Below are 26,255 nucleotides of genomic sequence, written 5' to 3'. Positions count from 1 at the left end.
TTCCATGCGCTGCTCTGGTTCGCCAGAAGCGGCTTAGTCAGGATGCCACATGACCCGGAAGCTGTCTGCAGACAAACGCCGGCTCCTTTGGCCTACAGATCAAGATGAGCGCCACAACCCCAGAGTCATCTGCAACTGGACCTAATGGTCAGGGGTATCTTTACATTTAATTTCCTGCAAGCAAGACACGGCAGTCTCTATTAAAAGAAATTGAGTTCCATTGAAATCAGTGGGATAAGTTAGTCATTAGTCACTTGATGCCACATTAATTTCCACAGGACTTAAACATGACCAACTTATTCTGGACTGGGACACATAATCATTACATCCAGGCTGCAATTCCATGCAGACTCAGGTGAGAGTAACCCAGTTTAAACACAGTGGGTGTGATTCCACACAAACAAGTTTAGGATTGCACTAACAGTTAATGAAACATGTTTTCTGAATGTGGCAGATTATCATTAACAGCTCAATAGTAACTAACCGTGTTTAATACTAAATGTGCACCAGTGTGCCGTGTGTTTGATTGTGAACCAGGCCACAATCAGGGCATGCCACTTTTTTACCTTGTTCATAAAATGCAGTATTCATGCTTAAAATCCTACGTTGTGTCCCTAGTATACTTTTTAAGCAAGAAACTTCACTGAATTATTATTTCAAAAGAGATGTGTTACTATATAAATATAACAGCCAGACACCAAAAAATTACCTTACACATGTCCATGTGCTTGGGCTGAACTGTAATATGTGTATTTCTAAACAGAACGCCTCTACAACCCATGTAACAAACCACTTTTGAAAGTCCCTGAAATTTCACGATTTGCTATATAATAGGGAACACTTCATCTATAATACAGGCCCAGTAGACACAAAACTAGTTGCATGGGTTTTTTAAAATAGAAATCCTAGCCTATACAAATCAACACATCAACTCATGGGCACTAAACTAGGGACTTAAGCATGACAACTCCAAGTCTTTCAATAAAATCTTCCATAATTCAAAACACCTTAAGCCACTTTACAAAGTGGATTGATTGTGCTATTATCCCATATGTAGACTCTTAATATACTAGAGAGAAATCAAACCACACTTAAAAAAGAGAATCTGAAAATTGGGGAACTACAAGGTTCGTGTAATCTCAAACTGTTCTCTAAACAATGGGGTGTTCTCAGTACTTAGGAGGCAGCTTCTAGTTTGGTTTAAAAAAAGAAAAAAGCAGGAACAGAAATGATGAGTAAGCAGATGTGACAAAATTTCATTTCTGAATTTGGCAACAGGAAAACATTATTGCCTAAGGCCACAATCCTGTATCCAACTGCCTAGAAATAAGCAGTGCTGGACTCAATAGGACTGAGTAGACATGTATAGGATTGATCTGTAAGGCATGTGTGGGTGTGGGTATATATATACAGTGGTATCTCGGGTTAAGTACTTAATTCGTTCCAGAGGTCCGTTCTTAACCTGAAACTGTTCTTAACCTGAAGCACCACTTTAACTAATGGGGCCTCCCGCTGCTGCCGCGCCACCGGAGAATGATTTCTGTTCTCATCCTGAAGCAAAGTTCTTAACCTGAGGTACGATTTCTGCATTAGCGGAGTCTGTAACCTGAAGCATATGTAACCTGAAGAGTATGTAACCCGAGGTACCACTGTATACATATACATACACACACACACACAAAACTTATTTGGTCACAAGGCCCACCAAACTCAACAGAACTGACTCCTGAGAAGACATGCATAGGATTCCACTGTCCAGAAGAGGGATATGAAAGTGAAACTACCATAAAACGCCAGAACTGAAGTTTTGTGGAGAGGCAACTAAGGAAAACCGAGCAGCTTGAGCCGGAGGAGCAAAGAAACAAGAGCGTCGGAGAAGAGGAGGGAAGGAAGGGAAAGTTCTACTAGCTTCACCTATGAGCAGATTAGGAGGGGGTGGTGAAAACAACGCCCACATGAGCAGCTCCCGTCCTCTCTCTCTCTCCTCTTGGAAACCAGCTGAGGGTGAGAAACTCGGCAACCACCGAACTAGCAGCAGCAGCAGCGCCAGGAAGCACCTCCCCGCAACCTGCTTCTAGAAACGGGCGCGCAGGAGGGTGGAAGAGGAGCGGCCTTTGACGTTGCAGGCCTCAAAAAGAGCCACTTCCTCCCCTTCTGCGGCTGCCCTTCAGTGACAGCCGGGAATGGAGGAAGCCGTGAGGGGACGGAAGCGGGGAGGAAGGACGGAAGGAAAGACCTGGGGTGGCTGCAGCCGAGGAGGCGGCCATTTGGGAGCGGGAAGGGGGTGGGGATGTGGTTGGGAGCGGGCGGCTTTCGTCGGCTTTTACCTGCTGCCGTTGGTGCAGGGGCGCTGGAGAAAGCGGCTCTGCCTGCCTGCCTCCTCCCCTCCTTGCCCGCGTCCCTCCCTCTCTCCCTCAAAAGCCTTCCCCCCACGGCCCGCCAGGCTGAGGGAAAAGAGGAAGGAGGCCCAGCAACCACCTTCCTCGAAGCCTTACGCCGGTAGCCGAGTTCAACCGCCGCCCCCTCGCCTCTTGCACGCAGGCGCCCGCCTTCGCTGAGGGGAAGCGGAGGCCGCCCACACCGCGCGGCGACGGCGCGCTGGCCTAGATCCGGCGGCTGCTCGGAGCGGGGCACTTTCGGGACGCCCGTCGGTCTGAGGGGCCCGGGGACTCGGGCGAGGGACAGGCCGGGAGCGGAGGGAGACGCGGGGAAGACGCTGTGGGCTTGTCGGCGCGTGTGAGGCGTTTGGGAGGAGGGGAGTCCGCGGCTTCCTCGCCGCGAGCCGGGAAACGGTCAGCTCAGCGCCTCAGACTAACCTTCCAGTTGGATAAAACGTAAAGGGAAAGCCAGGGGCAGCTCTCCGTTGACTTGGAGGCCCACTGAGTCGAAGGGGACTCGCTGCCTGGTTACTGTGGAAGACGGTGCTGAGGAGACGAGCGTGTTTCCTTTATTGCCTTTGCCCTCGCCTCGCTTTTCACCCCCACCCCCCGGAAATAAAAAAAAGCAACTCCCCCACCCCAGAAAGCCCCCCACCTCAACTACATTCCTGCTCTTGCAAGCTACTTTTTCTGGAACTTGCTTTAAATTGTTGCTGCTTTTTTTTTTGTTCGTTTGCTTAAAGGTGAAGTGGCGGGAAGATTGTAAAGCAGGACTAAAATGCGAACTGAGAATCCGTCTCCCAGGGGTGCTGACTTTATTCAAGCACTTTATTCAATATTGTGGGGGCCCAGGTAAGCCCCACCCTTCATAATCTATCATATTTGAATGGGAATGGACATCAACTTTGTGGAGGATTGGCCCCCTCAAATAATTTATTGTGGGGGCCAAAAAACCCAGCGCCCCTAGAAGTTCTATGCCATCTCCTATCATTTTGAAGCAATGATTTCAGTGGGTCTACTTGAGCATGACATAAGTTGGATGCAACCCTGTGGTCCTAATGTTGGTATATTCTGCTCCCTTTCCACCAACTTTTATTTATGACAGTTTAATGCAATGGTTCTCCCCTCCCCCCCTCCCGGGCCATACTTCCAGAATAAAAAATTGCTCGCACCACACCAAAAATTTTATTGATATGGAATGCATTGGGAAACACAAATACGATTGGCCTAAGTATCACTTCAAGGCCTTTGCTCTCATTTTGGAAAGCTATCCATATTCTGCAAATAAAATATTTTGATACTATACTACACATCCTTGAAATAATTCAAATGTTTCATTGATTGTCCTTCATTCTTCCCACTACATCCTCTCCTGCCACACTAGTGTGGTACTCCACACCCTTCAAAAACCACTAGTTTAATGAGACCATGGGTAAAAGATAAAGGTAAAGGTACTCCTGACCATTAGATCCAGTCACGGACGACTCGGGTTGCAGCGCTCATCTCGCTCTGTAGGCCGAGGGAGCCGGCGTTTGTCCACAGACAGCTTCTGGGTCATGTGGCCAGCATGACTAAGCTGCTTCTGGCAAGCCAGAGCAGTGCACGGAAATGCCGTTTACCTTCCCGCCGGAGCGGTACCTATTTATCTACTTGCAGTTTGACGTGCTTTCGAACTGCTAGGTGGGCAGGAGCTGGGACCGAACAACGGGAGCTCACCCCATCGCGGGGATTCAAACCGCCAGCCTTCTGATTGGCAAGCTCTAGGCTCTGGTTTAGACCACAGTGCCGTCCACACATACCCTTTTACCATGTTTAATTAGGCTGCCTGCTCATTGATATTAAACATCAGGCAAAGTAATAAGGTAGCATTCTGCTTGTGATCAGCTTCATTTTTTGAGGGAAGACTCAATACACTTATTAGCGAGAAGCAGAGCTTTTTTTTCAGCCAGAGCTCAGCTCTGGCACCTTTCAGGTGAGCGCCATTGTCATTCTAAGAGAACAAGGGAGAAGTTCCTGGTAAACTCCAGCACCTCTTTTCCTATAAAAATAACACTGCCAAGAAGACACTGCTGATTTTAAAGAGCCTGCATCTCTGGAAGCGGATCAGGTGCAAAGTCCTGTGTGTAAACTTGTCTCTCTGCCTCCTGTATGGGCGATATTCTATCTTTTGAAAGGAGGCTGGACTTTGGTGGACAATATTGTTTACAGAACCGTTTGCAAAACATGGCATTCACTTCAAAAAGCAATAGTTTCCTACAGTCCATTTTTACTTACACTGATCTTCAACATAGTAAAGGATTTTGTTAGAAAGAATTATTATCTCTTCTCTGATCAGCCTACCACTGTTTCTGATCAAGACTGCTGACTGGTGTTTTACAGCAGCAGGTTTAAACATCCTGTTCTAATATAAGCACAGTAAAGTTAGGCTTATTTCTGGTAACAACAATTTAAAGTTGTTACCAACTGCTGAATATGCACAAGATTTCCTCCGTATTGGGACATTTTAATTTTAGCCTGCTTCCTGAAAGAAATAACCCAGCCTTTCATTTGCAGATTCCACGGTATATCATTTAGTACAATATTGGACAGCTGGAATGTTCTTGGTGATAATTGTAGAAAATATTAATTCTGTGGAACCTAGTTCAACGTTTGGCCTTAAAATCATATTGATTAAATTAACTAGTGCATAGGTATCCTGCTGGCATGTGTACTAAAGGCAGAGGCGACCTTATCACTAAGGCAGGGTGAGGTAGTAACTGCAGATGCCAATTGTTCCTCTTGACTCTCCCAACCATTTTCATTTGTTAGTGGTATGCCCTGCATAACCAGCCTACTCCCTCATCTATAGTTGACTCGTATTTTGTTAAAGAATGAACTTATGAATGTGACCTTATCAATGACACCCAAACCTTAGGATCCAGCAGTATTCTCAGTGGGTGTGGTCCAAAATACTTACAGATAAAAGATCTTCAGAATAAGGGCTGAACTCGGAAAGACCCACAACAGGGCTGTTTTGCTTTCTTTTTCCAACAGTAGCTTCCCCATGCTGTTTTGCCTATCACTACAACATACCCACATTTCAACACGTTGGCAGGGGCATCACTATCCTAATGCAAACATAAAGCAGTATCTTGTGCTGCTTTCAGTCGTGGAACCAGTCACAATGTAATAAATGAGCTGTGTGTTTTGCCAACTTCAGTTGGAACTTGGCTGGTCTGCCTTTTTCTTACCTGGGAACTATGAATGTCTGCCTATGTGAGGTAGTGCTCAAATGGCATCCCTTTCCCAACAAGAAAAACTAACTATGTCTTTAGTTTTAGTGGGTATATTGGGGTAGTGTTGTTCACTTTTAGTATGACGTTAACCAGAAGCAAGCATTGGAAATTGAAGCTTTTAATTTCAACTTCCTTGATTGCAGCTGTAGTCCCTCTTCAAAATATTAGTGACAAAATAATGGAAAGTATACCCCTCTCTACCAAAGCTTACTTTTCCCTCCTTCTAGCCTTAACTGCATAGGAGCGACAGAGGTTTAATTTGCAGTTGGTAGCTGCATTCCCCCAAGGACACAATCAGTGAATGATACTAATTGGAAATGATCCATAAAAATAGAACAACAAGGCTGACCTTATGTATCCTAAGTTCAGATTTTACAGTCAGGCTAGTGATCCTGAAGACGTACTGAATAGGAATTATTTTGTCAACAAGATAGGTAGTAAACACATTGCTGTGGGCAGAATTTATCTAGGATTCCAGAGGCAGCTTGGAATTGCCATACTGTTTGTCACCCATTGTCATTTTAAAAGAATCTGTGCCACAAATGGCTGACTTTGGCGCTACATGGTTTCGCTGGCTACCTCCTGTTTATAAAGATTTACAGGGTCACTGCAATGTTAAGTGCAGATTTTGCTACTGGTGAACTTTACTGTGTGAAGTATTCAGGGCCTATTCATATTTTAAATTAACTTTACAATAATTGTTACCTTGATGTATTGAGCATTTCCTGAAGAACATTTTAGGATTCCAGAAGAACACATACCAATGCCCTAATATAAACATATTAATTGGTATGGGATTGCTCCACTTAAATTGGCTATAAGCAACAATATTTCATTATGTTTCTTACTCATGAAAATAAGGTCTCTGTTGTTACCGCAATTACACTTCCACTGCTTGCCACCATAACCTGGTAACAGCAGCAGCAAAATACTTTTGTTTGGGGCTTTACATTATGTGGAATATTATACAACTATAATATGTTCGTTTTTATTTTTAGACAACCACTTCACTTTAAAATATTGTAAAGATTTAACTGAATTTTTTATTACAATTTAGGTGTACAGCACGTAGGAAACACAGAACATAAACCCAAAGGCTGAGTCACATGTGAAATCTACGTGAACAGTTAATCTTTGATTTCAGTAAGAACTATGCAACTCAAGGTTTTTTGCATTCTAGTGGACTACATTAATGTGAATGTTACATGTGGATTAAAACGGCTACGTCAAGAACAATAACTTCCTCCAATAACCATAGAAGCCACAAGTAATCTGATGCAGGTATATGTTTAACCATAGGAAGACATGCATTTTAAGCACTACATGTTAAATTTTAGTTACTGACACCACTTGTACCCTAGCTTTCCTCCAAGGAGTTCAAGGCAGCATATGTAGTTCTTCTCTCACACTTTTATCACTTTTAAAATGCATGCACTCAAGGTAGGTTAGGCTGACGGGGTTGTTGTGATGATAAATGGGAGTAGTGGAGAGAAACTTGCTTAGCACCTTGATATATTTGGAGGAAATGCTGCAATCCTAAGAATACATCATAGGGCATAACTTTCTTTGAAATCAATGGGACTTAATTCTGATTAAATTGGATTTTTGGTTGTTGTGACTCAGTGAGGATTTGAACCTATGCCTCCCTGGCCTGGGGTCTAACACTATAACCCAGGGAGGGGGAAAGTGTGGACTCCCAGATGTCACTGGACTTCTGTGGCCATTGCTAGTATTGCTGGTTAGGGGATGCTGTGAATTTTAGTCCAACGCTGCAGCACGCATAACATGAAATTATCCTGCCTACCATTATTTGAAACCAACTAATCCACTCCCTTGAGTCAAATTGGCTGCTGACACTTTGTTTTCTTTGTTTAACCTTCATTTCTAGTGTAGAGCCACACATAGTTTTGACACCTAGAATGTGGTCATACCATCAGCCTACCTTCACTGCCACGTGGACAGAGTGTTTGTGAGCTTCCCACAGACATCTGAGAGAACAGAATGGATCATTGGCTCTCCTCATGTTCTGATATGCCAGCCTTCCCCAGCTTGGTGTCCTCCCAATGTTTTGGACCACAAATCTCAACACTTATGAACTCTAACCATGATGGCTGGACTGATAGGAGTTGAGTCCAAACATCTGGAGGAGACTAGATCAGGAAAAGCTGACATAGGCTTGTTTCTTCATTCTATCTGTCAGGTGTATTAGATCATGCTGGATAAGTTGTTGAAAGGAGTCAATGATGGAAGGAGCCAGGAATTAATGACATGCAAGCTCTAACAATTTGTGTCAGCATTTATTGTAAATTACATGCTGATCAATAAACATTTTTTTTATTTAACTACATAATTGCTACTTGGTTGGTTTTGCCAAATAAAAGAAAATTTCCATTAAAGTTTTACCATAAATTTTGTGTTATATAAAATATTTGCTGTATGTATTCAAGGCTGTTATCTAGTGACAGAAAGAGACAATGCCTCAGGAAACATCTAATCAGCACTGCTGTTCTTGGCTCTCCTGGTCATTTGCATGTTCAGTTGTAAGAGTTCAGAAATAGGATTGTTAGACTCATATTTTAATGTCAATAATAATACGACCGTCTCAGATTTGCTTCGGTGACTGCAGAGTAAATTAAATATATTAACACCAGCTGGTTGGAAAACTACTCCCAAGAGTTACCATCAGTGGGTCAGAGGGAAGTTTTGAGTGGCACACTGCAAAGTTTGGTACTCTTCAACATTTGTATCAATAACTTAAATCACAGGTGGGAAATTTCTAGTCTGCAGGCAAATCTTAGCTCACAAGGCAATATCCTCCAAACCACAGCCGCCTAGCCCATTACTGGGGGACGGGGGACGGCAGGGAATGCAATGATGAAGCAGACTCCTGCAGCCATCAGGATCAAATCCTTCACTCATCAGCTTAAAGGGTTAAATCTTCCTTAGTTTGGCTAAGTTAGTTTGCACAGACCCCCTGACCACCATCAGGTCCCAAGGGAGGGTCACCCAGCACTCCATGATGCCTTCAGCGTTTAACTAACTTTATTTTTCTGTCTGACTCAAACTACAGTCCCCAACCCCACTCAGATCTTAGATCAATTCTCCTTTGTTAACTTGGGGTGGAGATTCTGTAAGAAAAGGCTGAATCACATTTTCCTAATGACTCTTGCATTCCAGGGATTCCAGCAAGAGTCAGACCTTTAAAAATATCGCCTTCTAAGTTGTTTCCAAAGTTCCCCACTTCCCTTAGCATAGAAAGAGACCACACTTGGTAAGTTAAAAATGATTTACTTACAATCTCTTCAAAGGTCATATTCATGTGCTTTTCCATACAGCAGCAAGACTAGTCAGGCAGTTCAACTTAGGCTCCAAAATTGGTAAATATTTCTAAATTATTTGTATAGAAACACAAAGATGGCCATGTGGTCTAAGCTTGGAACACCCAGTTTAGACCTCCTCACTGGTAGGGTTCACGTGGTGGAAAAAGAGAACAAAAGAGTTTGTTAACCATCCCAAAGTGAGGGGGTGTGACCTAGCTCAGCCTGGCAAGACAGCTTACTCTATGGTCTTAACCCATTCATGCACTAATTGGAGTTAAGCATGTTGGTTATTCGAGGCTGATTTATTCCACATTAACAACAACAACAACAATTTCATGCTCCATCCATTTGACTGGGTTGCCCTAGCAACTCTAGGTGGCGTCTAACAATTAAAACATTAAGCACACTAAAACATCAAACATTAAAAGCTTCCCTATACAGGGATGTCAGATGTCTTCTAAAAGTCAGATAGTTGCTTATTTCCTTTTCAGCAATGAAATCATTTGGAAAAGTCACAATTGGGTTGGATTTCAGTGATTCACATTTGGTATCTCTCTTGACTGGAGTCAGTAATGGGCTGGATAAAAGCCAATAAACTGAAGCTTCATCCAGATAATACAGATATGTTAAGTCTTAACAGTGAAGGGATAATGTCACTCAAGCAAGAAGTGAATATATAGCTTCCTTCAAATGAGATTGCACACCCCTTCAAAAAAGCCAGCCAGGCCTGTGACTTGAGAGTACTTGTGAGCATGGCTTTGCTACTTGACTTCTAAGTGGCAGCTGTGACCAGGAGTGCTTTCTGTTACAATTGCAATTGTACTTGCTCTGAGCAACAGAGACCTCACTACTCTAATACATGCATTGAAAGGCTCTAGATCATGGGTGAGGTTTTTGGAATTCCTAGCAGTTCCAGCCAACATGGTCAATGGTCAGGGAAGATAGGATTTGTAAGCCAGCAATATCTGTAGGGTTATAAATTCCCTCTCTCTGCCATAGATTATATTATTGCGTTTATTTCTTTATTCATACAATTTTTAAACTGAGCCTTGATCCAAACATAGATTTTAGGGTGACGTACATAAGAATGCCAAATAACAGTGCAACGTATAAACAAACAAGAAAATAAAAACAATACAAGAAAATCTGAGAAGTTATGAACCAAAACTATTCAACCAGTATAAACAATACAACAAATCTCTAAAGCCTGAGCTAACAGAAATCTCTTAACCTGGCTGTAATGCACTCTTCAGTGGCGCTGCCTTTGAATATACTTGGGAAAGTATAGTTGGTCCAAAATACTGTAGTTAGGTCCCTTCAAATAGTAACAAGAGAGAGAGGGATCCTATTCTGGAAGAGCTGCATTGGCTATGATCTGTATTTTGGGCTTTTGGGCTTTAAAACTGTAAAGCCCTTTACAGTTGGGGCTCAGGTTACCTGAAGAAGCACCTCTTCCCATACACAGGGGTTGCCAATGTGGTGACCACCAGATGTTCCTAACCAGAGCTGATGGGAGTTGGGGTCCAACAACATCTAGAAAGGACTACATTGGCTACCGCTGCTTCAAGAGCTTATGAAGAGACTCTGTTAGGTGTACCACCACAACACTCTAGCAAATGTACAGAAAGAGGTAGTGGACTTCTGAGCTGCTTCAATAGCATTGCCCAAATTTTGGTGCCATTGGACCAAAATAATCTTCCCGTTTTTAGGGAAATGATAAGCATGGCTCTTTTACAGAGGGCATTGACTAATTATAGCTGGACGCAGAATTGTTGTATTCTCTTGTTAAACCAATTGCTCTTGAGTGATTTAACACTTTTAGCATTGATGTTGCAACTGTTTGTATTTCCAGAATGGTTTATTGATTTTAATTATTTTGTTGTAAACTGCATCAAGAGCTCTGCTGGGATGAGGTGTAAAAATTGAAAAACAAATAAGCATAAAATAGACTGTGTTTGTAGCTGCTCCAATTCCCAAGAGGATCAGCAGCACTTACATGTGCACTTAGACATATACATATGTAAATGTCCCTATTAATTCCTAAATGTGTCATTTTCTTTGGAAATGGTACAAAGCGGTCCTCAGATCATCAGTAAAACTGCTGCTTACTAACTCCATCTAGTACTTCCTACTGGAACCTATGAACTACCATTCATACCTTTGTGATTGTGAGTCTTGTATATTATACTGTAGTTAGTCCACTAGCTACATTGGTCCATCTAGCTCAGTATTGTAGACACCAACCTTTTGTAACCTTCATGTTTTTGTATTTTCTACAACTCCCATCAGCATGGCCAATGTTCAAGGATTACAGGAGGTGTGGTCCAATACGTCTGCAGGGCACAACACGCAGGGAGGCTAGTCTACACTGACTGGCAACTGTCTCTCCCAGTTCTTTCTGGAGATGCAAAGAACTGAACACAAGGCATTTTGCATGCATTGATCTCTGGTCTTTCCTCAAAGATATTTAAAGGCATACGGTATTTTAAAATATATATATATATATATATATATATATATATATATATATATATATATATATATATATATATATTATGTATCCACTCTGAGACTCAGGTAAAAGTAATTAATTGCATTTTAAGAATGCATGAAAGCCCTGGTTATAGTTGCTCTGTTATGCTGTGCACAACTAAATCAAAGTTGTTGTTTTTAAAATCCAGTTCCAAAATTATAACAAGATATGCATTGATGGGCTCAAACCCACACAAAGTTTCAGTGATGTCAGTGAGTTTAACAAGTTGCAGGAGGTCCTCGATCAGGAAGAGACATAATAGGTAAATTTAGGGTATGAGGGTGAAGGAAGATAAGAGTGACAGTATTAGGAACACAAGTTTGCATATATTAAATAAGCATACCATCTGGAGGCTTTATATAGTATTTTTGGCTTTAATGTGATTGATCTGGCCTTTACATTTTTAATATATCTTTCAGATAAACAGGAATAAATTTAGGCTCCTTTTACTAAGTGACTACTGAGGTTTTTCTACCCCTAGTGAGGGGAATTAGAGGAACCAGACGCCAGAACTGTGGCTTCTAATTCAGTTATGAAATCCTATCACAATCCTGAACCCTTGGATCTACCTGCCTGAAATTTGTTGGGGTTAATCCCCTCTCGGAGGGCTGCTATGTCTGCAATTTTCATGCACCCATGTAAAAAAACAACAACAGAGAGTTGTGGAAATTTTGGTTTCCCAATACTGTACAAGTCAATGGGATAGCTGAAACTTCAGTTTTCCAGATACTGCTTGAGATTTGGGGTCTGAATCAAATAACGGCCCAATCTGAAGTTCTGAACTGGGCTCTGAAGCGAAGCTGAGGGGTGAGCACACAGCCCTAAAATGTCATATTTTGCTTGCTTTGTGTTGAAATCCCCTCCTCAGTGAAGCCAGCAAATCTTGGACAGGGCTCTAAAATCATCTAAAACTACTGGGCGTATTTTTAAAAAGACTTTTCAGCAAACTGGCCTTACCATCAGGCAAAATGAGGCAAGTGTCTCAGGTAGCAGATGCTGCAGGGCAACCTATCATCAGAGTCCTCTCAGCTAGGCTGCTGCCCACAGGTAAAGTGGATGATATTGTCTCACCACTAGTTGATGTAAGATTCAATTGCTATTTAAGTTGGATTCTATATGTGGAATGATGTTTGAGAGAGACTGAGTGAGTGAGTGACCTTGTTCTTTGTCTCAGACAACAAAATTTAATAGTGAGGACCTACTTTAAAGGTAAAGGTAAAGGGACCCCTGACCATTAGGTCCGGTCGCAGACAACTCTGGGGTTGCGGTGCTCAACTTGCTTTATTGGCCGAGAGAGCCGGCGTACAGCTTCCAGGTCACGTGGCCAGCATGACTAAGCTGTTTCTGGCGAACCAGAGCAGCACACGGAAACGCCGTTTACCTTCCCGCTGGAGTGGTACCTATTCATCTACTTGCACTTTGACGTGCTTTCGAACTGCTAGGTTGGCAGGAGCTGGGACCGAGCAACGGGAGCTCACCCCGTCGCGGGAATTCGAACTGCCAATCTTCTGATCGGCAAGTCCTAGCCTCTGTGGTTTAACCCACAGCGCCACCTGCTTCCCACGCCCTACTTTACTGGGCATTAAAAAGGACTGACACCAGAAAAACATCCAAGAGAGGGCATTCCAGAGCCCAAGGTGCCACCACTGAGAAGGCCCTATCTCTGGGTATCACCCACCTCACTTCCAAAGATAATGGGACTTAAAGAAGGGCCTTAAGAGAAGAAACAATGGCCTCAAAAGAATGTAATACTTGGGTCAGGGCATTTGGGAGAAGGTGTTGATTTCAGTGGGGCCTATGCCTAAGAAGCTGCTTGAGGTCACAAAAATTAGAGATGAGAGGAATCTCTTCCCTCACTTTCATTTCATATTTTTTACCTAGTCCACTCTGCTCTGCATTCCATTCCTCCTGAATTCTCACCTTAAGTAGGGGAATTTCTAAATTAATTCAAAATCTGGAGCTTTCAGTTCCATCAGATTACCTCTATCTTTCCTTCACTCTGCATTACCAATGCACACATGTGCATTATAAAATGCTGCAATTTTTGTGTGGCTATGAGTCTAGATTCTCTTTGTGCAGAATCCTGCGCATCTGATTAAAATCCCACCATATGTACAATGACATAAAACCCGCTTTTCATGTGGGTCGTCTTTTATCAGCGCACAAAACTGCATCATTTAAAGAAACATGGTGATGCATACATACAATCACATAGGGATTGCTTTGTGCAAGTGTTTTCTTCACTTGACGTATGTGGGAGGGAGACATGAAACAATGAAAAGTTATGCAAACTGCTCATACATAGTGTTCTGTACCAAATTTGTTAAAAATGGAGAATTCCTTAATGTATAGATTCCACTTCAGAAGCAAGATTTGGTATTTTAGAACATCAAAGTCCAGGGAGAGGAAGAATAAGAGGAATTTGGAATCATTCCTGTTCTTAATGTTTGACTGCTGGGCCCCCAAACCTTCCGTAACCCCTGTGTTGGATTTATATAGGCTAACCGTACCCTTTGGAGCCATTGCTTATCTCGTCCTCATTGTTCATTATCACCACTCATTTTGTATAAATTGTTGTTATGTTGACATTCTTCTTCCCCTTTTATTAAGGCTGTTAACCATTTACCAGTTTTATTCGAATTATCATAGAAAAATTTATTTGTTCCATAAAAATAATTGGCTCCTTTAACAGCAATATTATTCAATAGCACCTTAATGTATAATGCTTCTGCATAAGCTTTTTACTGTGGAATTTTGATGTTCTAATTTTTTTATTGTTAGCTTTCTTAATAGCTCCGGTTTTTCTTGCCCTAGGCATTTCCTAAAAACCCAGCTTCTGAAAGTCACTATAAAAGCTCCCAATACATTATGGTATGATACAAAGCCGAAATTAAAATTTATATGCTTCTTGGGTTTTATTTTAATGGCTATTAGAAATTCTTTATCCTTAAGTAATAGAGCATTGAATCTCCACTACAAGCCCCTCTTATTTCCTCCTCATCGTATTATCTCTATTATTCCTTTAGTATATGAGCAAATAAAAATCTCCCAGCATTTTAACTTGTGTGTGGAAGGAGCATTTTTATCAGTTTTGGTGCAACCTATATCACACAAACACATGTAGAATGGGGGGGGGACCTGTTGTGGTTGCAGTCTAAATGTGTCTGTGACAATTGCCTCACAAATTCTTGGCTGTACATCAGTGTGCATGTATGTGGTGAGTTTTCACTCTTCAGAGAATTGGCCACTAGTGAATACCGTTGATAGAGATAGCCAGATGGCCCCAACTCTACAGTGAGTTGTTCTAAGCGATACAACTGAAGGATATGAAATTCACTACAAAAATAACCAATTCCTGTGACTATCTACATTGGCTCACAGCTATTGAGGATGTATGATTAGTGCCTACATATATCATGCAACAAAATAAGATGTTTTCTGCTACATCTCCTTAATACAGCTGTTCCTGTTATAACCAAACTCATGCCTCCAATGCATTAATTATATTTCTGCAATTTAGGCCTATTAATCATTATCCACCCCCCCAAAAAAAATTCAACCCATTATTTTGGCTGCTAATATATTTCCATTTTGTTAGCCTGCCTTGTGTCATAGGGGGCAATAATAAATTCCGTTTGAAATAATACTGAAGTGAGAGTATCTTAAGTGATATTTTTTCCTAGTCAGTATCATTCTTGCTTTCTTCTAGTTTTATTTAAACTGATGCTGCTGCTGTTGAGTGAAGGGTATAGTGCTTTAATATGCTTTCAAGATCTATTTCCAAGGATGATGAGTGCTCCTATGATATTATGCTTATAATATATCTCTGTCTGGGCAGAAGGATTCTTGCAACAACAATACCCTTAGGTTTTCAATATGTTCTCTGTTTTGCAACAGTCATTAAGAAATCACTAGACATAACCAGACACTGGATGCAATAGTTTTAGACTTTAAAAAAGGCTAACATTCCTCTATGTCTTATTCTGGCTATGACAGCTGGAGAATCCTGTGACCTTTATATAACGTTACGAGTTTGGGCAGTAGGCTGTATACCAAGACCCTTCTAATCCCTGGATCCAGGAAGTGTTAAAATATAAACTAGGCTAGCTTTCTGATGAGGTGATCGCCTGGGTGATGGACCATTAAGGGGAACAAAGGAAAGGGGCTCTGTGTAAGATGGCAAATGGTTAGTTAGAAGGGAAAAGCCAAAATTTAGTAATAAAAGTTGTACTGATGTGAGCTAGAAGGAAAAGCACCAAGCTGGAAAGTAAGGGCAACATTTGATTTCTCTTTGAATCCAAACAGCTTGGGAGAAACAAGACCCTTTCTGGGTGTTAATGGTGTGAACCCCTCCATCGTAGGCTCAGGTTGTATATGTGTAAATAAACCATATATATATATATATATATATATATATATATATATATATATATATATATATACCACAGTCTCTGCTGTGCCTCCTTCCAAAAGGAAACACAAACCATGTGTAAGCACCTAGAACCCCTGCAAATTCACACTGTTTGGACACTGGGCTGGTGTGCAACACTACAAAACCTGAAAGTCTTTCTCAAGAGGCAGGAGAAGAAACAGAGAGCTCTGTGCAGCACTTCAAAGGCTTCAGCTGATAGTTGGGGCTTCACAATGCTGTGTGCTACACAAGGTGAAAATGTGTCACCTGGTGTCATTGTAACATCAGGTGATTGACAGGCAGGCACCCCACTCCACCTGTCAAACGTGACCTGTGGGGATAGGGAGAGATCAGTTCCCCACCCCTGATGTAAAAGAGTAGATTTCTGGAGCATAAGGTAAAGGTAAAGGGACCCCTGACCATTAGGTTCAGTCGTGACCAACTCTGGGGTTGCGGCGCTCATCTCACTTTATTGGCTGAGGGAGCCGGCGTACAGCTTCCGGGTCATGTGGCCAGCATGACTAAGCCGCTTCTGGAGAACCAGAGCAGTGCACAGAAACGCCGTTTACCTTTCCGCTGGAGCGGTACCTATTTATCTACTTGCACTCTGACATGCTTTTGAACTGCTAGGTTGGCAGGAGCTGGGACAGAGCAACGGGAGCTCACCCCATTGCGGGGATTCAAACCGACGACCTTCTGATCGGCAAGCCCTAGGCTTCTGAAGCATACCTTATGTCAAATTGCAACGAACCCTCTGTTAAAGGAGCCACAACACTGAAAGTCCAACACAAGTAGCACACTAGGAGCTCTCGGTATTCTGGTGTGCTGTGGTGTATACGCCAGATACAACATGCCTTCTGGATGAATGCATTGCAGTTTTCCAGTATACAGCTCCATTTCTTTTCCAGAGCTTTACACATTGCTGCTGACACAGTCACAAAGTGGGGAGGGGGGGAGTATGAATTTAACACAGAGAAATTCAAATAGAAGATAAAGCCAAGCTGGTTTCCTTAGCACTAAGAAAACATATAATTTAAACATTTGGCAAACAGAGGATCAAATTCAGAAGGAAACAGCTCTATTCCCAGTCTTTCCAATGTATGTCTTAATAAATATTCAAATGTTTTCAAAAACTGCTGCATGTTTTCATGATTATTTTTTCATTTTATTTTTCTGTGTTAAACAGAGATGGTATGTTTATGTGCATATGCATTAGACTGTGATCCTAGCATAGTAGCAATGCCGCGTTTTGTGATGTGGCGCTGAAAGAGCGGCTGCTGCACCTGAAGCTAAGCTCTGTTGAGCTAGTGCCATGCAAATCAGGGCCTAATTAAAATCAACAGGATAAGAACAAATAATCTGCCAGTAATTAATTTGGAATACCAGGGAAGATTGTTTTATGGTATGTCTGTAAATCGCCTTCAACATATGTAAAAGGTGAGTGATTGATGAGAGAGAGAGAGAAATAATACTGGGCCGCAGACCTTATAGTCAAACATTTATCCTTTTTTTAAAAAAAGCATCCACCTCCCAACCATTCCTCTCCCCACCCACCCATTTCAGGGCCTCCAATACCCTTGTTTCAGAGCCCCCCAACACCCCACCTCAAAATTAGCTGAAATGTCTGTTTAGTGTCATTGATTCCCCTACTACTACTTCTTTGCATTTTCCACCCCCATTACTATTTCTCTTTCTATCTTGGATTACAGTACTTGGTCAATAAGGTATCTTACAAAAGATGTGTGTTGAGCAGGGAGTATGATTGTGGTTGTACAGACTCACAGTACATGAGGAGAGAGTCTGAAAGGGGTTAGAGAGTGAGCAGGATAGCATCACTGGCTATGGAACAAAGAAGCCAATTACGAGTAATGGCTTCATGGATTACTGTAATAGGTAAAAGTGATGCCATAGCTATGCTATGTAGCCAATATGATATGAATGTGGTGGCATTATTGGAGAATAAAGAGAAGAGAGCATAAATACTTGACTTAACTGGAAACCTGAACAGTAATCTTGTTATGACTCAAAACCCAGAATCTTACCTTTATCATTCCAACCAGTGGCGAAGCTGCATGCTCTGGCACCGGGGGCAGACAGCAGGCTGGGGCGTGGCTGACACATGTCCCAGGGGCATGGCATGCATCCCGGGGGCGTGGCATGCATCCTGGGGACGTACTTCGCTGCCCGCGGGAGTGTGGTGTGCGTCCTGGGGGCACTGCGTGCTGCCTGCAGGGCGTGCGCGATGCGTGTCCAGGGGGGCCGCCGCGAGGGTACCCCCTTCCCCGATGGTTCCGGGGCCGGTGCGCTCCCCCTGCCCCATTCCTCCGCCAGTGATTCCAACGACTGAAGGCCCTCTCAAATTTGGAGGTTGCAGGAGTAGCTTGCCTGGTAGTGCAGAGCTATAGCAACAGCCTTCCAGCAGGGGCATTACTCATGTTTACTGGGTGTGGAAAGGTGGCAGTGAGGTCTGGGCTGTGCAGAATTGTCTCCGCCAGTGTGCCCATGCAACTTCTCCTTTCGTACTGTGTCTACCTCCGAGTAAGTGGCAGTGATGCTGTTGCCAGCAGGCTATTGCTGTGGCTCTACCCTACCAGATGAGTCCCTTCTCGGAGGCTGAAAAAGGAACAGAGAATTCCAATATAATTCGCAAACCTCCCACCTAAACCAATAACTGGAATTAACTAGGTTTATTTTTGTATTAGGGACGCGGGTGGCGTTGTGGGTAAAGCCTCAGCGCCTAGGACTTGCCGATCGCATGGTCGGCGGTTCGAATCCCCGCGGCGGGGTGCGCTCCCGTTGCTCGGTCCCAGCGCCTGCCAACCTAGCAGTTTGAAAGCACCCCCAGGTGCAAGTAGATAAATAGGGACCGCTTACTAGCGGGAAGGTAAACGGCGTTCTGTGTGCTGCGCTGGCTCGCCAGATGCAGCTTGTCACGCTGGCCACGTGACCCGGAAGTGTCTGCGGACAGCGCTGGCCCCCGGCCTCTTAAGTGAGATGGGCGCACATCCCTAGAGTCGGACATGACTGGCCCGTACGGGCAGGGGTACCTTTACCTTTATTTTTGTATTAAAGTAATATAAAAAGGTGTAGCTATTTTCAAGCATACAAATAGATCCCGGTGAACTAAACTTATTCCCCTTAGTTCTGTTATCTAGTTGTCTGGCTGTGGAATACTGTTTGGCCCAGGTTTCTAGAAAAAAAAATTCTTTAAAATTCTGTCGGTTCCATCCCTTCCTTTTTCAGAGCCATTGCCTTAGGGCCCAGTCTTGTCATCATTCAACACACAGCTCTTTCACTGAAGTCTGGATCAAGAAAATTGTAAATCACACTGCATAAGAAGATTCAGACAGTTTCATTTGAAAGTGTTAAGATGTAAGACTATAAAAGACCATATATAGAGCATGCTTATACTATTTCAGCTGAGGCAAAAGTACCTTGAAAGCTAATGAAAACTTACTAATATACACAATCTGGAAAGATGATCAAAAAAACAATGACTAAAGTAATGCGGTATCCCTAAGGAATTTGATAAAGTAAATTTAAGCTGGAACGTGTGCCGAGAATGAACACCAGGGTGATAAAAGGTCTGGAAAAATGAGGTGCATCCATATATATATATATATATATATATATATATATATATATATGGATTCCTGTATATATATATATATATATATATATATATATATATATAGTGTCAAAAGCCAGTGTAAGGTGATGTACCTTTAGCACTGGGACTTCTACAACTTATGGGCTACCATCTCCCATAAGTCCCATTTACCCATTTGATCATTTCACTGTTGCTAATATTAATCAGCTTTAAGACTCCCTGGGAAAGACCCTGGTGTTGGGAAAGATTGAGGGCACAAGGAGAAGGGGACGACAGAGGACGAGATGGTTGGACAGTGTCCTCGAAGCTACAAACATGAGTTTGACAAAACTGCAGGAGGCAGTGGAAGACAGGAGTGCCTGGCGTGCTCTGGTCCATGGGGTCACGAAGAGTCGGACACGACTAAACAACTAAACAACAACAACAAACCCAGCATCATCAGCATCACCATATACCTAACTTCATATTCATCACCCAAAGCAGTTCTTCAGGAACCGACAAGATAAGAGTTTCCTTCTATCCCTACTTATGTTATAATGATAGTGCTCTATTCTCCCTTCGTCAGACCATAGCTGGTATACTGTGTTCAATTCTGGGCACCACAGTTTATGAAGGATGTCGACAAGCTGGAACGTGTGCAGAGGAGGGCATTTTTACTGATGGATGCTGGCTTTTACCTTCACTATCAAGGTTTCTTGTGGGATCTCCATTACAGCGTCTTGTGGCTTCAAATTGAGCAATATGTGTTTGTTTTCTGTTTGCTCATTTACCTACATGGCCATGCATACTTCTGTTCTTTTACTTTCCACCTAATCTCAAACATGGAGATTAATCTCTGCCAGCCCAATCCCAGCCATGTTTCATATTCCGAAGTACAGCTCATTGATTTCAACGGGTTGCCCTTGCGAACACGAATGCCCAGTATTTTAACCTGAGTCATAAAAACGGGTACCTGAAATGTTTGACCTTGGGAGCTAGCAGCACCTGGAAGCTGATAAGAGAAAGCATTTTTGCATGAATTAAGTGCAAACTAAGAGACAACTGATTGCATTACAATTGAATGTCTAGAAACTGCTGTACTAAGAAACCCTAATCTATTTACCAACATGAAACATGACTCATTCAACGTTTGCGGTATATTATCTGAGCAATAGCTGTACTGTATGGCTTCTTGATGCATGTACCTGTGAGGCCAGAGGTGGTTTGCTAGATGAAACCATTGCCAACCACTTTAGGTGAAAGAGAGCAAAGGGGAATCTCCACCCTTACTTTAGGCAGCAGTGGAGGTGCCCCATATATCGTAGCAATATTTTGTGCCCCGTATATTGTAGCGATACAGTGGCCAGCAACTGTTTTGTCTAGGGAACTGGCCCAAGTTGGGTAAGCGTGCATAGCTCTGGGATGTTATTTGCTCATACCATTAGTACTAATGGCAGCATTGTGGTGGGAGACCCCACTCCAAGCAACCCACATTCCTTGTAAGATTTGAAATTAGAAATGATCCATGCATGTGCGGTTGGGTGGTGGTGGCGGCATCCCTCTTTCACCCGCATCTCATGTGAAAACGGCTTGCCCTTAAGTAACATGATGGATGTCACAATCAAGAAGTCAAAGGTTGGATGAGAAACTCAACATGACAAACTGAGAAAAGGGATGTATTTTGCACAAATATGAGGATAAGTTATATAGGCTTTAAGTGCTATTTTAGGTCGGTACATATAAGGAATTATGGACTATTACACTGTCAAAATATAGATGGCACTGGAAGATGCAGGCTGAAGAGGAGGACTGAGTCTATTAATTTAGGTCTGTTAATTGGGGCAGAGTTGGAAGCCTCTTGTCCTGACTAATTTGTTAGGCTTTTTTCAAGTTATTCTAAATAAGCACAACCATAATAAAGTACAATTGGTAAGGAGTGATAGGGTGCAGCTAAGCATTAAGCCAAAGAGGGAAAACTTAAAAGGGTTAAGGGAAATAAGCTCACCAATAACGCCCTCTAAAGTATATTGCAATTATTACAACCAACATTGGTGTAAGTTAATGCAAAATTAATAGGTTTCTAAAAACCCTCGCCTTAACAATTCGTAGCCAACTCTTCTGATCCTCCTCCAAATAGTCAAGAGGAAATAAAATATCAGAGAGTTCATCACTTCAATTTCCCCAAGACCCTTGCAGTTATTCTTCTTTGTGATTGAGTCTTTTAACTTTTTCATGACTTCAATCTTAAAAAAATAGACTTTAATTAAATTCAAGACTATTATTCCCCTTTAGGGGAGGTGGGAAAAACAAATGCAACTCAGATGCGGGACCTCTGAGCATAACACTATCCCTCTCTTTACAGTTCATTTTGGCATTTTTATATATTGCCTGCTAATAAAATGTAATGATTTTCATCTTTTACTTTGACATCTGAGACTCTATCTTTTATCTGTTGTTTACAGTGTTTCAGCCCATAAATAAATCATATGACAAAATAAATTACTTAATCTTGTGTTTTATTTGGAAACACATTAAAGCTTAGCTCTGTAGGAAAAAATCACTTTACACCTTAGAATTGCTTATATACTTTATGATTTTTGTGTCACGTTCAAAGAGCATCAAGGTGTCATATCAATAACAAGTGTTCACAAGAGCCACATTTTAAACCTTGAGATTTTTCTGGTGCTGTTTGATAGGAATGCACTGATATGAAAGTATATATTTCTTTGGCAAAGAGCATTTTCAGTTATTTGACTTTAAAACAAAAAACCAGCACCTTATGGTCTTATGGAAACTATCCCAATTCTTAGAATGATTTTTTTTTAAAGTTATGCAGGTTTATTTGTCCACACTATTGTAATATTTATTGTCCTGTTGTGGGATCTTTCTAACATTTATTTATCCCACACATTCCTAGCTTATTTAAAATAAAATATGAAAGCACTGGATAGCCAGCAGCCCTTAGGCAAAGTTTCAATCTGCTTGGCCATTTTTGTGACTCCTCCTGGATATTTTCTAGTAAATAGATACATACATTTCACGCTAAGGATTGAATAATTCTTTTTCTCTGTAGGTAAGTCAACAAAAGTTCCCATGCTTTGTGGGTTTCTTAAGTATTTGCTTCATTGATGAAACCTAGGGGAAAACTAGAAATAGATTTGGTAGGTAAACTGTCTTTCCCCTGCAGCTTTTGCTTCTGAGATGCGTCTAGTCCTAGAGAATGTACCTCTTTTCTTAGGTTAATTGCTGAAATATGATGTGCTGTGGCTGCATTCTTAGTCATTTCCAGATTCTATTCCAGGACATTTGGGATAGAGCCCAAGAGCTTAGCATGTTTTCCTTTTTTCATGGTAAAATTGTGCAAATATGCATTAGAGTGTGAAAACAAACAGTCTAATACATTTTTGCAAAGCTCTTTATGTTTACTGTTTATTGCAGATACCAGATCCTAATTAAAAATGCGCTAACAAAAGCCAAGATACAAAGAACAAAGATATAATGAAGCTTCATTTTTTTAAAATGTGATTAATCCCAGGGGACTTTCCACCCTGCGTCAACTCCTGTAAAATTAAAGTTCATATGACGATGGAGAGGATGTAACATTAAATATTATGATGGGCCTCACCTAACTATGTTAAAAATGGATCGTGCCATGGTTATATTTTTGTTTTGTGGATTAAGCTCCTTTCCAAATAGCATAGCTGCATCCAGCCCTGCTCTTCAGCCTTAGTTTATGGTGGCTTGAAACCTTTCTTGGTTTTTGGTTTTTGCTTTAAAAATGAAATGAAATAAAGCACCTTCTGTACCTTTTACTAATTTAAAAAGGGAAATGATCAAATTTGTAACCTATTGTATTGGTTGGAATATTTTTTAAAAAAAATAACTGAAGCCAAATTAATATCAAAAAGCAATATTGTATAAACCAGAATTTTTGCAGGTTAGGTAGCAAATACTTTTTGTACAAATAAAGATTGATATTTCTGTTATCTATGGGAAGGCTGAGACGTGGGGTGGTATTCACCTAAGTTTTAGTCAGAGCAGACCCACTGAAATGAATGGACCTAACTTAGTCATGAGCCTATAGATACAATGTGTGTAAATGAAAACATACAGCTTCAATCACACCACGAAATCCAAATCTTCAAGATCTTTTCTGATTTGTCTAGCTGTCACCTATTTCCCTGACCCTCCAAAGTTCTTAATCTTTGAGTTACTCAGAAATATAACGCAGGAAAAATATAATACCTCGGGACAAATACCTTGCTGTGTTCCCTGTGTCCCACTGTACTCTTGGTACACAGAATTTTATTTGCCATATGCCCAGAAACTATATGACAGTGTGCACTGTTCCTGTCCCTAAAGTCAGCGCCCCAGCTGCTCATCTGATATGCCATACAATTAATAACTTTCTTTTAGCAAATTGTATGGATATGACATCAAACATCTGTCTAAACTAGTGTAACACTTGCATTGCAGCAGCAATCTATACCTTCTCTGGCAGCCTTTTAGGAGCGAGCAGAATAGGGAGAGAGGAAAGGGGTGTCAGAAAAAGAGAAAGAGAAAATGGGGAGGCCCCACCCACAGTCAGCATGCCCCAACAGATGACCACTATGGAAATGTGGACCACGAAAGAAAAAAAAGATTGCCCACTTGTGATTTAATGGAATATTCTCTGTATCCCTGCTTTAAGTACAGGAATGGTAGCAGATAACTGCTTAGTGTGTCTGAAACCAGGAAGAAAAACATGTCAGAATAATTCAGTGCACTGCATTAGTGACTTTTATAGAGCTGCACATGGAAATATGCTCACAATTTTGTTTGGACAGGATGGAATGTTAACAGGTATGTGTTTTTGCTTTCCTCTGTCTTTGACTGGGATGGACAGGGAAAACTGAAAATGTAGAAGGAATAAAAACAGGCAGTTTGAACAATGCGATTAGCTGCAAACTTTGTGCTGAATATTTATTTCTATTTTTTCCTAATTACATTACATTACTACTGCTAAGCCAGGCCAGTTCTTCAGCTGGTGGTATAACAGCTCTGGCCAGTTCATCCTCCTCTGACTCAGGCTTTTTACCTGTGTTCTCTTCCAGAGTTGTCCCCTACAATATGAGACATGATGTATCACTCAAGCTGTGCTTACTTAGTACTAGACTCGCTGATATTTGTGGACTGACATCTTTGTAAATATGCAATGAACTGGGCTGCTTGCTGCCAAGTATTAGGACAAAATAGGCATAACATAAAATATTATCAGTTTGCCCGCACAGCATGCATTCACACCGAAGAAGAATAAAGAAGAGAAGGGATGTTTAAAACCCTCCCCGAAGTTAATTTTCTATCTCCATTCGCTCAACACAGACATCCGTGCCCTTGTGCTTGATATTTGTCCCTCTGATCCTATGACATCCCTATCCTCCTGTTTCTTCTAAATGTCCTGTACCACACTGCAGAAGGCTGCAATCACCTTGTCAGAGCACATTTTATACCCCAAAGTCGCTGCCAGTTTTTGCCCTATACATCAACTCCTTCCTGATTCTGGCTGGCAGTTGCTCCTGCTGCACAGCAATTTCCAGTTATTTATTCAGCTTTAACCCTATTGTAAACAGCCTTGCCATGAATGCACAGTAATTCCATTGGGGCGAGCCATTTTGCTGAAATAACCTGCAAGTGGAAGGATGTTGGCAGTAGTTAATAGGGAAAAGACTCCATGTTGCATTCAGCCCCCATCTCTTTATTGTGGAAGCTTCACCTTTCATATTCTCCCATCCTTTGTTGTGCATATTTTTAGTATTTTCTTTCAGGGTTTTAACATCACAGCCGTTGGCTTTATTATTTTCCCTTCACTGGATCCTGGACTACCTCTCAGACATTGTGCATATATCACCGTCTACCTGGGATTTTGGGTCTAGTAAATTAAACAGGATACCAGCAAACCACACTTGATTTGTGTGAATATTATTTTCATCTTCCTTTAGGAAATCAATGTTCAAGAAGAATTTGTTCATGCCTTTCATAGGCTGCACCCTGTAGTAGGTTGTGTTGGCTAAATTTAGCTCCTTCATGGGATATATATACAGTGGTACCTCTGCTTACATACTTAATTCATTCCGGAGGTCCGTTCTTAACCTGAAACTGTTCTTAACCTGAAGCACCACTTTAACTAATGGGGCCTCCCGCTGCCGCCGCACAATTTCTGTTCTCATCCTGAAGCAAAGTTCTTAACACGAGGTACTATTTCTGGGTTAGCGGAGTCTGTAACCTGAAGCGTATGTAACCTGAGGTACCACTGTATACGGTATTCATTACTGAAAATGTTTCTATATACAAATGAGCCACCTTGTGTCAGCCACTTTTAGAGTGCAAAGCAATTGCAGAAGCTTGCCAGTGGTGGTTAGAGAGTTCGGCTAGGACTGGACAGACTGGTTCAAATGCTCACTCATTTTCGGAAGAAGAATAGTAGGGGGAAGTAGCAGAAAGAACCATGAAGAAAGATGATGTGGTCCATTCTTGTACAAAGAAAAGAAAGGTGCTGAAGGAAGGGTAGATGGGTAATGATGTCAGCATCCACTCCAAGCCAGAAGTGTGGGTCAAGGCTTGGCTTTAACTGTTTTACTCTCACCATGTTTCTTAGTATTGATTTTGGGGGCAATGCTTTGATCATTGTTTTGAATTTTATTTGTTCTATATAAGCCACTTTGGGGGCCTTGGTCAAAAAGCGGCACAGAAAAATTTACAGAAACTCACCG

The 26,255-nt window shown here is 41.8% G+C and overlaps 1 protein-coding gene and 1 long non-coding RNA gene across 33 annotated transcripts in view; one reads left to right on the top strand and one right to left on the bottom strand.

The window, feature by feature from the left end:
• The window catches only part of TBC1D5 (TBC1 domain family member 5), a 248,346-nt gene extending 245,219 nt beyond the window's left edge, over window positions 1-3,127 (bottom strand). For 7 of the 29 annotated variants that reach the window (XM_083577778.1, XM_083577768.1, XM_083577785.1 and 4 more), the window contains exon 1: window positions 2,328-2,448. The gene's annotated coding sequence lies outside the window, so the exon portion shown is untranslated. Of the gene's footprint in view, window positions 1-1,784; window positions 1,807-1,914; window positions 2,776-2,816 lie in introns of those variants that run through there. The other 22 variants (XM_083577774.1, XM_083577783.1, XM_083577770.1 and 19 more) reach the window with 13 other exon arrangements.
• A 753-nt stretch (window positions 3,128-3,880) lies between these two features.
• LOC310745631 overlaps window positions 3,881-26,255 on the top strand; it is a 35,080-nt gene continuing 12,705 nt past the window's right edge. Inside the window, exons 1-4 of one of the 4 annotated variants that reach the window (XR_014540251.1) lie at window positions 3,881-6,796; window positions 8,831-8,924; window positions 10,439-10,591; window positions 20,093-20,177. This is a non-coding gene — a long non-coding RNA (uncharacterized lncRNA). Of the gene's footprint in view, window positions 6,935-8,830; window positions 8,925-10,438; window positions 11,441-20,092; window positions 20,178-26,255 lie in introns of those variants that run through there. The other 3 variants (XR_014540250.1, XR_014540252.1, XR_014540253.1) reach the window with 3 other exon arrangements.

Source organism: Podarcis filfolensis, assembly GCF_964270895.1.
Source record: "Podarcis filfolensis genome assembly, chromosome: 12".
NCBI lineage: Eukaryota > Metazoa > Chordata > Lepidosauria > Squamata > Lacertidae > Podarcis > Podarcis filfolensis.
The sequence above is the reverse complement of the archived record's forward strand: the minus strand, read 5'-3'. Positions and strand labels throughout refer to the sequence as shown.